The sequence below is a fragment of the Sapajus apella genome, unplaced genomic scaffold, assembly GCF_009761245.1.
Source record: "Sapajus apella isolate SASKATOON/1434 unplaced genomic scaffold, GSC_monkey_1.0 scaffold18, whole genome shotgun sequence".
Classification (NCBI taxonomy): domain Eukaryota; kingdom Metazoa; phylum Chordata; class Mammalia; order Primates; family Cebidae; genus Sapajus; species Sapajus apella.
In genome coordinates, this window is record NW_022436958.1 from 3,358,323 (window position 1) to 3,369,648 (window position 11,326).

Here is an 11,326-nt window from a genome sequence, read left to right on the forward strand (position 1 = left end):
CTCACAATATCCCCTCTGCAAGATGTGGAAACAGAAAAGCCAATCATATAATTCAGTTTGAGTTAAAAGGGGAGCCTGAAAACTAGGGGAGTCAATGATATGACTTCCAAGGTCAAAGACCTGAGAATGGGGTTTCACTGGTGTAAGTCCCAGAATAAAAAGGCCAGAGAACTAGGAACGCCATGGTTTAAAAAAAGGTGAGGATGGATGTCCTTGCTCAGGTAGCTGGTGGGGGCAGGCGGGGGGGGGAAGAGAGAGAGAGATTGAGAGAAAGACTGAGAGAGAGAATTCACCCTTCATCCATCTTTTTGTTCTATTTGGGCAAACAGATTGGATGATACCAACACGACTGGTCAGGGTGGATCTTCTGTACTCAGTCTACTGATTCAAATGCTTATTTAAATTTACTAGCTATCCGAGCATTCCTTAGCCCCATGAAGTTCACATAAAAATTAACTATCACGTATATATCCACTTTATTACAATCTACTGGTGTTAACACCTTATGAGTTTAAATATAAGAATCTTACCTCCCTTTATCTAAATTCCTTTACCTTCACTCATGTATAACATACTTACATATTTCCTCTATGTACACTGAGATACACATTTGACAATGTATTTTCTGCTTCAATTCTCAAACATATTTTAGGAAACTTGAGAGAAGAAAGCCTATTTATTTAACCATGTTTTTGTTCTTTTCATTGTTTTTTCTACTTTCCTAATATTCCAAGATTTTTTTATTACTTCCTTTTGGTTTAAAACTTAATTTTGTTATTCTTTTAGAGGTTACAAATTCTCTTAGTTTTTCTTCATCTGAGAATGTCTTTATTTCTCCTTCATTTCTGAAGTTGACTTTTGCCAGATTAGAACTATTGTTTGACATTAATATTTTTTTTAGCACTTGAAAAATATGCCGTTTTCTTCTGGCCCCCATTGTAATGATGAGAATCCACTGTCATTTAAATTGTTTTTCCCTTATAGTTAAATTGTCATTTTTTCTTTCTCATCACTTTCAATATTTTCTCTTTGCTTTAATTCGGAAGTTTAATTATGATCTGTGTTGGAATAAATTTCTTTGGGTTATCATGTATGGAATTCTTTCAGCTTCTTGAATTGGTATGTTTATGTCTTTTTTTTTTTTTTTTTTAACCAAACTTGGAACTTTTTCAGGCTTTTGTTAAAAAGTAATTTTTTAGTCCCATATTCTAGCTTTTCCCTTCCTGTGACTTGAATGACAAAAATGTTAGACCTTTTGTTATAGTTCCACAAGCCCTTGAGTTTTTGCTCTCTTTTTTAATGTCTGTCTTCTCTTTGTGAGTGATACTGGGTAATCTCTCTTGTTCTGTTTCAAATCCAGTGATTCTTTCCTCTGTCCTCTCCATTCTATTGTCAGTTCTCACCCACTGGGGGTTATTGTATTGTCTTTTTCAATTCTTACATTTCCATTTGTTTTTATAATATCTTTTATTTCTTTGCTAAAACATTCTATTTTGAAAGGCATTTCAAGAATATTGATAATTGATTATTTATGAATTTTATAATGTGGCTTTAAAATTTTTGCCAAATAATTCCAACATAAGTGTATTCTCATTATTGACATTTGTTGATTTTGTTTTCTCATTCAAGTTGAGATTTTCTGAGTTTTTGAGATGATGAGTAATTTTTGAAAATCCTAGATGTTTTTGGTATTATATTAGGAAACTGTAGATGTTATATAATTTTTTGTTTTAACCCCGTTAAAAAGTGAGCAAAGGACAAGAACAGACACTTTTCAAAGGAAGACATACATGTGACCAACAATCAAATGAAAAGCTCAACATCACTGATCATTATAGAAATGCAAATAAAAACCACAATGAGATATTATCTCAGATCTGTCAGAATGCCTATTAGTCAAAAGTCAAAAAATAACAGATGCTGGCAAGGTTGTAGAGAAAAGGGAATGCTTATACACTGTTGACGGGAGTGTAAATTAGTTCAACTGTTGTGGAAGACAGTGTGGTGATTCCTCAAAGAACTAAAGATAGGAATACCATTCAACTGAGCAATCCCATTATGAGGTATATGCCCAAAGGAATATAATTTTTTCTGTTATAAAGACCATATGCACACATACGTTTATTGCAGTACTATTCACAATAACAAAGAAATGGAATCAACCTAAATGTCCATCAATGGTAGACTGGATAAAAAACAAATGTGGTATGTATACAACATGGAATACTATGCAGCCATAAAAAAGAGCAATCTCATTTTCTTGGCATAGACATGGTTGGAGCTGGAAGCCATTATCCTTAGCAAACTAATGCAAGAACAGAAAACCAAACCCTGCATGTTTTCACTTATAAGTGGGAACTAAATGATGAGAATACGTGAACACACAGAGGAGAACACCACACACTGGGGCCAATCAGAAGGCGGATGGTAAGAGGAGGAAGAGGATCAGGAAAAGTAACTAGTAGGTACTAGACTTAATACATGGATTATGAACATATCTGTACAACAAACCCTCGTGACACAAGCTTACCTAAATAGAAAACTTGCACATGTACCCCCGAACTTAAAAAAAATTAAAAAGCAAAAAGCCTTCATACATTAAAAAAAATTCTGTTTTAGCTGGTCTCCTTAGGTACTGAATTTTATTTACTTTACTTTTATTCATTTAGTAATTGATGCACATATCTCTGTGTGTGTGTGATTGTGCATATGTGTGTGCTGCTTTTGAAGTTTCATCAAAGACAAATCAGAGCTCTTTTTTCCTCTGTAAATTCTGATATATTGTCTTTTACACAGATTGTATATTAATGTGTGTTTTTGAAAAAGTGACTGTTGAAATGAAAGCCAGCTGCAAGAATTCAACCCAGAAAATGTATTATTCTACAAGATAGAAAGTGCTTACTGTGTGTCATCCAGCAAGTCCTTTTGCCTTTCTAAGGCTCAGCTCTCATGTAGTTTTGTGAGCACTTTCATATAGGCACATGAAGATATATTGATTTTGAGTATCACTTTTGTGGATTTGTAATATGGTCTTCTTCCTTTTCTTCTTCATCATCATATTATTATTTTTATGTAATCTTAAAATATCTTTCTAATATTTGAGGAGATAATTACTCTACATTTTAGTGAATCACAACCCTTGATACTTGACATTTATGTTTGTAAATCAACAGTTTTCTGACTGTGAATTAGGCAGTTTCTCATTCTAATTAGCAGTTGTGCTCTGACAAAGTTGATTTGGCATTGGAATGTTGTGAACAACCAGTTCATAAGACAGTAATCTAAAAGGAACATGCATGTCAGGTTATCATTTTAATTAGTTCTCATGAGCTGAGCTGCCTGAATAACATAATGCCAAAATATTTCTTCTCTTCTTAGCAGTGATTGAGACAGGTGGATGACTGTTATAACAGAGTTGGTAGAGCAGAAGGAACATATAAGAAGTATTTTCAAAGTGCCATTTGTTAAAGTCTTGGACACAGGCTAATTTGCCCTCTTGTAAAATTTAAAATTTACCCTCAAGTAAAGTTTAAAGTGAGTAAAAAAATAACTATGAACATGCACAAGATATAAACATATGTATTTATATAAATATATATATTTATAATGAGAAAATTTGGATCATGTGTCTAATAATGATATAAGTCATCTTAAAGAAACACAATTTTATACAATAGAATGAGCATGAATTTCTCTGGGCTATCTAAAGAATTTAAGCTGAGAAAATAAGAAAAAATGAAAATTAGAAATTAAAACATTATGGAAATTGGAGTTAGTTAATCTGTACATATTAGCATTATCTTACAGGATTTTATAATAAGCAAGAACTTAAATGATAAATGTGCTAATTTTTCACCATATAAATATTAATTTTATGTATTGTATGTATTGTATTAATTGTATGTATTAATATAAATATTAATTATAAAATTGATATTTTAGTACTAGTTTTCTTCATCTACAGGTTCAGATTTAACATCAGAGAGAATTCTTTCTAATTAGTTGTTTGCTTCTGACTAAAGGGTGCCTTCCTTATTCATCTCGGGAGGTACTGAGACTTAGGCAATTTTATAACTTTATTTTCTCATGTTACAGATCTTTCCAAAGTTAGCACATAAGTTTTCTCATGGCTATTTTCCATTTCTTTTGCAATCTTGATATTCAAAAGACAATGTGCATTTTAGTGGATGTTTAAAAAATGGATAAACAAATATAATCGACTAACCTTTAATTATTACACAGTTTAAGAATATTCCACAACCTATATAATATACCATGAATACCACACCCACATTTAAATATATCTGTGGTGTGCATGTCCACACGTGTGCATGTATATATACATGTACACACACGCATGTGCAGTATATACATGCACATATATACTCATACATATAAGTGGATGTACATGCATATATGTATACACAAACATACTCATATCCTTCCCCCCAAAAAAGCCCCAATCTATTGAAAGTATAGAAGTTAGGTGGTGGTATTATGCACTAACACGTGTATTTATTAAGCTGAAATTCTTTGAAATGACTTGCAAATATGTGTTCCCAAAGACATATTTTCCTGAAATGTAAAACAAGGAAAAATGTCTTTTTCGGAAACTTTTGGTGGTGGTGGTAGTAGTATCTAACTGTAGGGTTACTGTCTGTATGAGGAGGTAGTCACATGGCAGAGGAGTTCTAGAATTAGGCACGTGTTCAGTACTTGAAGTTAAAGAACATGGTCAGAAAATAACAAAGCTATTAACTTCAGACTTCACAATTTCAAACAAAGAAAACAAATGAGACTTGGATATCTGGGCCCCAGAGGCCACTACAGTCATAAGTAACTCTCATGAATGTCACAAACTGAGAGCTCTCAGAACCAACCTGCCTTTTGTTATTAGTCATATTATTTGTTTGTGTTCATGGCTCTCTTTAGGCAAATATCTCTTCTTAGTAACACAATTAAGATAAAAGCGAAGAAAGGGGCCGGGCGCGGTGGCTCACGCCTGTAATCCCAGCACTTTGGGAGGCCGAGGCGGGTGGATCACGAGGTCAAGCGATCAAGAGCATCCTGGTCAACATGGTGAAACCCCGTCTCTACTAAAAATACAAAAAATTAGCTGGGCATGGTGGTGCGTGCCTGTAATCCCAGCTATTCAGGAAGCTGAGGCAGGAGAATTGCCTGAACCCAGGAGGCGGAGGTTGCGGTGAGCCGAGATCGAGCCATTGCACTCCAGCCTGGGTAAGAAGAGCGAAACTCTGCCACAAAAAACAAACAAACAAAACAACAACAACAAAAAAAAAAAAGCAAAGAAAGAAGGAAAAGGGAGGAGAGGAGCTCAGGGGAGTCAAACTCACTTTTACAAAGTAATCTGCTATTCAAACCATCTGAGCAGAAACATACTGTGGAGAAATTTAATAATGTTAACCTATTAAACTTTATGAAAACCTGTGCCGCAAAATGGAGCACTACACAGAGGAACTAATGATCCGAAGCTGCAATTAGCTGGGCCGCATTGATGGCATATATAATCCAGGCACTTTAAACATGAAAACTTGAGAAAACGTGGAGACAATTCAGAATGGAAGGCCATTCTCTGTATCATTTCAGCTACGCCTTAACATGTGTGCTTACTGAGCACTTGCTGTGTGGCAGGTTTGCCCTTGAGTACCATGTGGAAATACACATATGGGTAAATCCTGTAGGCAGAAACCATATTTTTGCATCTCTTTGTCTAAAATATCCAGCATATGTCAGGCCTCATAATTCATTCTCAAAAGCTGTTTGTTAAATTCACTTAAAATGTAGAGTTACTGTCTATAGGAGTAGGTAGTCAGATGGCAGAACAAAACAAAACTATATGTAAGAAGTAGCAAACAAGGTAAGTGCTGAGATAAGGTGAAGCAGTGAAGTGCCAAGGGAATAATCATCTGCATGTGAAAGTGAGGGATGGAAGTAACTCAGATGGTGGGTATTGCAAGAATAAATGTTAAGAGGAAAGAATGTGTGGCGTGTATTCAACAGATAATTCAGGAGATCAGCTGGGATGGTTGGTTGGTGGTAGTAAGAAACGGCAGATACAGTTAGACAAATGCAGTGGGACCACATTGGGAATCTTGGCTTTTATCTTTTAGAAAAACTGTCAGCATTTAAAGTTTTAAAAACATAATGAATGGATTGAAGCATAAAAGAATATTAGAGGCAGAGTCAGCAAATAGACTGCGTCAGTAATTTAGTGTGAGCTGATTCAATAGCTTCATATACTGAAATGATACCTATATAAGGACCTAACTTCAAGTATCTTTAGAGGAAAGAGTATGAGCTTTGCAGAAAGACAGACATGTTGTTAAATCCTGGCTCTGCTTCTTTCTGGCTGTCTGGTTTTGGGAAAAAAAATAATATTTTTGAATCTTATTTTTTTCATCTGTAAATGAGCATAAATCTCCAAGCTTTCAGGATGTCTAATAATACAAAACAGAATAGATATTTAATAAATTTCAATTATATTCCTTTCACATGACCTATAAATCCCAGCTCTTTCTGTAGCCCAGGTAATTTGACCTTTACCAAATTATCACTGAGAGCTCTGAAATTAACCCTATGTATAATTAAGGAGAGTTAGTATAGTATCCAGATGCCTCAGAATCTTCTCTCTTTCTCCTTTTCTCCATGTATGTGTGTCTTTTTCTCCATCCTTCCCTCTTAGCAACACATACCTCCTACCCTCATTATTTATGAGTCCTACTCAAACCATATGCATTTATGAGAAGGAAAGCCTTCATGAGTAGGTTATGATTACCTTTGTTTCTCGCCCCAAGGCACTAGAAACTGATTACTAGATCTTTTTGTGGAGAACATAACTCCTTCCTCCAAGTTTTTCACCCCAATCAGAGAAGCATACTTTCTGTTTACCTTTTTCCCCTCAAGCAATTTAACTGCTTTGCAGTAGGGAGAAGCTTGATTTGCATACAGAAAACAATAATTCTTTCTCAAAGTAAAAAGTAGCATGGTTTGGCAGAAAGAGTACAAGATTTGGACAGGCAGTTTGGAGTTCAAAGCTTTGTTTTGCTACTTACACCCCAGATGTGAAACCTTAACTTTGCTGTTTTGAGTACTGTTTTTTCCTACTAAAAATGAGAAAATGGTAAATTCTGCATTGCAGAGTTGTTGAATTAAGTGAGATATCTTATGTAAAGCTCTTGTATCAGCGATACAGCAGTATAAATTGGCCCCAATTAATTTCTGGAATCAAACTACCTTTGTTTGAAATACAATCAGTTTTCTGTCTCCATAGGTTCCACATTTGTGGAATCGCATTCATAGATCCATAACCATAGAACAAAAATAGTCAGAAAAATAATAGGAGGGTTGTTTTGGTACTGAACATGTATAGTCTTTTTTCTTGTCATTATTGTGTAAACAATATAGTACAACAAATATATGCGTAGCATTTATACTATATTAGGTATTACAAGTGACCTAGAGATGATTTAAAGTACACAGGAGAATGAAGGTAGGTTATATACAAATCAATTTTATATCAGAGACTTAAGCATCTGTAGATTTCAGTGTCCACGGGGAGTCCTGGCAGCATTCCCCCATGGATACTGAGGGATAACTACTTACTAGCCATAAGTCCTTTGGGCAACTTATTTTTCTTCTGTCTCATCTATATAGAATGTGCATAATAATGAACCTACCTCTTTATTTATTTATTATTATTATATTTTAAGTTCTGGGGTACATGTGCAGAATGTGCAGGTCTGTTATCTAGGTATACATGTGCCATGGTGGTTTGCTGTATCCATCACCCCGTCATCTACATTAGGTAATTTTCCTAATGCTATTGCTCCCCTAACCCCCACTCCTTGCAATCCCTCCCCTAGCTCCCCACCTCCTGACAGGCTCCAGTGTCTACGTGTTCTCATTGTTCAACAACCAGAACCTACCTCTTTAAATTTTTGTTGATATTAAGCAAGCTAATTTGATAAAGAGTTTTTAAGTATCCTTTCTGAAACACCTACTGAGTAAGCCCTCAATAAATATTAGCTCTTGTCATCTCAGTACTGCTTCCTTCTACAGTTTTATTTTTAGAATCCAGTACTGATCTATGTACACACACACATGCACACATATATATGTGTATACATATATATGTATACATATACGCATATACACAAATACATACACACATACATATACACACACACATTTTAACATCACGCTTGCTCTATCCAAGTTTCCTACATCTTCCCAAGGAAAACTATTCAAGTCTGAGCTCCTAGACATTACTGTTTGCTTACAACATTTCCAAGAAATTCGTCCAAGACATTATTCTTAAAGAAGAACATACCATAGCTCTGTTTCCACCCAAGTGGCTAGCTATAGTAATGAGTTATTAATCAGAGAAGGTTCTGGCATCAGAGATTTCTACCTGCAGAAATGGATGACCCAATAGTTAGGTGGGATGCAGCTATGACAGTCTAGGGGCATCTATCATTCTAGAGCAGCTGTCTGGAAGTCAATGGCAGGAGAGCCTGGAAACCGTAGGCAAAATGGCCTTGGGTAATGCACTAAGGCTGATCATGAGTACCCTAGTTCCTGCCTAGTGAGAATTCACAGGAATAAACCTCTTTCTTCTTTTGGAAAGATTAATGGGAACTAGGATACAATGTTGAAATTGGTTGTAGAAAAAAACAGCTCACTTTTCAGAACTAGCAACAGACAAAAACAAAAGAGGATGAATTCCCACTTATTGGAAGGTGATTCATGAGGTTGTCTTAATTTAGTGAGAAATCCACTATATATGTAGGCATCTAGATGTGGTAGGAATAGTACAGACAAGGAAAGGACTGTGTCAAGTGTAAAACCAGAAGAAAAAAATCTAAGTAAGGTGTGTCTGGAGATGGATCAACCTATCTCGCTTAAGCAATGCTGTATTTACTGTCTAAAGCACTAAGTTGAAGGCTAAGAGCTCATATTTCTCTTTTAGGAAGTAGGAAGCCATTAAAATTTTAAGCAGAGAGGTGGAATAATGCATGCAGTGCTTTAGAAATCTTCTCTGCTTGTGTACACAACATATTTTAAAGTTGTAAGGAACTTTGTATAATGATAGAACAGACAACATATTTTATTTTATTTTATTTTATTTTCCCATTTATTTTATTGCATTTTAGGGTTTGGGGTACATGTGAAGAACATGCAAAATTGTTGCATAGGAACACACGTGGCAGTGTGATTTACTGCCTTCCTCCCCATCACCTACATCTGGCATTTCTCCCCTTGCTATCTCTCCCCAGCTTCCCACCCCCCACCGTCCCTCCCCTATTTCCCCCCAACTGACCCCAGTGTGTAGTGCTCCCCTCCCTGTGTCCATGTGTTCTCATTGTTCAACACCCGCCTATGAGTGAGAACATGCGGTGTTTGATCTTCTGCTCTTCTGTCAGTTTGCTGAGAATGATGGTTTCCAGGTTGATCCATGTCCCTACAAATGGCCCAAACTCATCGTTTTTTATGGCTGCATAATATTCCATGGTGTATATGTGCCACATTTTCCCTATCCAGTCTATCGTCATATTTTAAAGGTGTAAGGAACTTTGTATAATGATAGAACAGACAACGGTTAAGAAATAATTCAAAACTTTGCATAATGATAGAATGAGCAACAGTTAAGAACTAATTCTGTTGATAGTCCAGGTTTGAGGAAAAAGCCTGTCTTGCATTGTTGAAGTATAAGTTAAAAGTCTTGAAGATACATTTGAATTTCAGCTTATATTCATATTCAGGATGTGCTAATATGAAAACATAACCAAAATACACCTCTATTAGTTTTTCTAATAAGGAAGTTTCTACCTAATTGTAACTTTGTACCTGTTTACCAAATCTCACTATCTCCCCATTCTCACCACATTGCCTATCCTCTGGTAACCACTAGTCTACCCTCTACTTCCATGAAATCAGCTCTTTTGGCTCCCACATATGATTGTGATGACGCAATATCAGTCTTTCTGTGCTTGACTTATTTCACTTAACAAAATTTTCTCTAGTTTCATCCATGTTGCTAAAAATGGCAGACTTCATTTTTTTAATGGCCAAATAGCATTTAATTATGTATGTATAACATTTAAAAAACTTATTTGACCTTTGGGAGAAAAAAGTTTTGGCACTCTATTACACTATAATGTGACTATGGTTAAAAATATTGTATTATATATTTCAAAATAGCTAGAAGAGATAATTTTGAATGTTCTCACTACAAAAAATAATAAATGTACAAGATCATAAATACAGCAAAATATTCTGATTTGATGATTATACAATGTATGCTTGTATTAAAACATCACACTATACCCCATGATATGTATAATTGTTATGTCAATTAGAAACAAAATAAAAATCATGAAGTCCCTGAGAAGGGGCTTTTTTATTTAAAAAAAATATACATATATATATGTATATATATATATGTATATATATAATAATAAATCCTGTTGTTTAGGGATTATTTAAACTTACAAATAACCCTTAAAGGTAAAATAAATAAGAAAGCACACACATTCAAAACTTTTTATAATGATAAGACAGCCAACAAGTGTAAAGAGAAAAAAGAAAGGTAAGATATATTATATTACTATGATATGCTGTTAAGTAATAGTTACTCTATCTGGTGGATTAAGTGATGCAGCTAATGAATTTGTTGGTGAGCTACAGACGATGGGTTACTCAATGGTGTGACTATCCTTAACTATGCCCTGGTAACTAATCTTGCTTTCTGTAGCTGACCTATCCCCTTTCTTCCAAACACTCTAAGATATATATTTTCCTTTTTAAAAATATTTTTCAGAGTAAACTTGACAATCTAAAATATGTTGGTCAATTTTTACTTTTGGCAGAAAAGGCAAAATATATAATAAGACTCTACATGCATTAACTAAAGAGCGAGTCTACATTTTACATTTCTTAGAGTGCCAGGTCCTTTCTTCACCGTTCTTTCCAGGGAAATATATTCTCAGCTTCCAGAACAGCAAAAAAATGGAAAATAAGTTATGGACTTACAAACTCAGTGATGAGTTTCCAGTCAGGCAACTATGGCCATGTATTCCAGAACTTAAAGTAAAATAAAAAAAGAAAAAGAAAAAGAAAATGTGTCAATTCATCCACCAATGGACGTTTGGGTTGTTTCCCATATACCTTGACAATTGTGAATGATGCTGCAACGAATATGGTGGCACAAATAACTCTTCAGCATCCTGATTTTAATTCTTTTGTATAAATACCCAGAAGTGGGATTGTTGAATCATATTTTAATTCTATTTTTAGTTTTGGTATA

At 34.8% G+C, this 11,326-nt stretch overlaps 1 long non-coding RNA gene across 1 annotated transcript; it reads left to right on the forward strand.

Annotated features, from left to right (window-relative positions):
- Positions 1 to 1,648: 1,648 nt before the first annotated feature.
- LOC116556923 lies at positions 1,649 to 10,391 on the forward strand. Its single transcript, XR_004271254.1, has 3 exons — positions 1,649 to 1,659; positions 8,818 to 8,822; positions 10,288 to 10,391. It is a non-coding gene; the product is annotated as an uncharacterized LOC116556923 (long non-coding RNA).
- Positions 10,392 to 11,326: the final 935 nt, after the last annotated feature.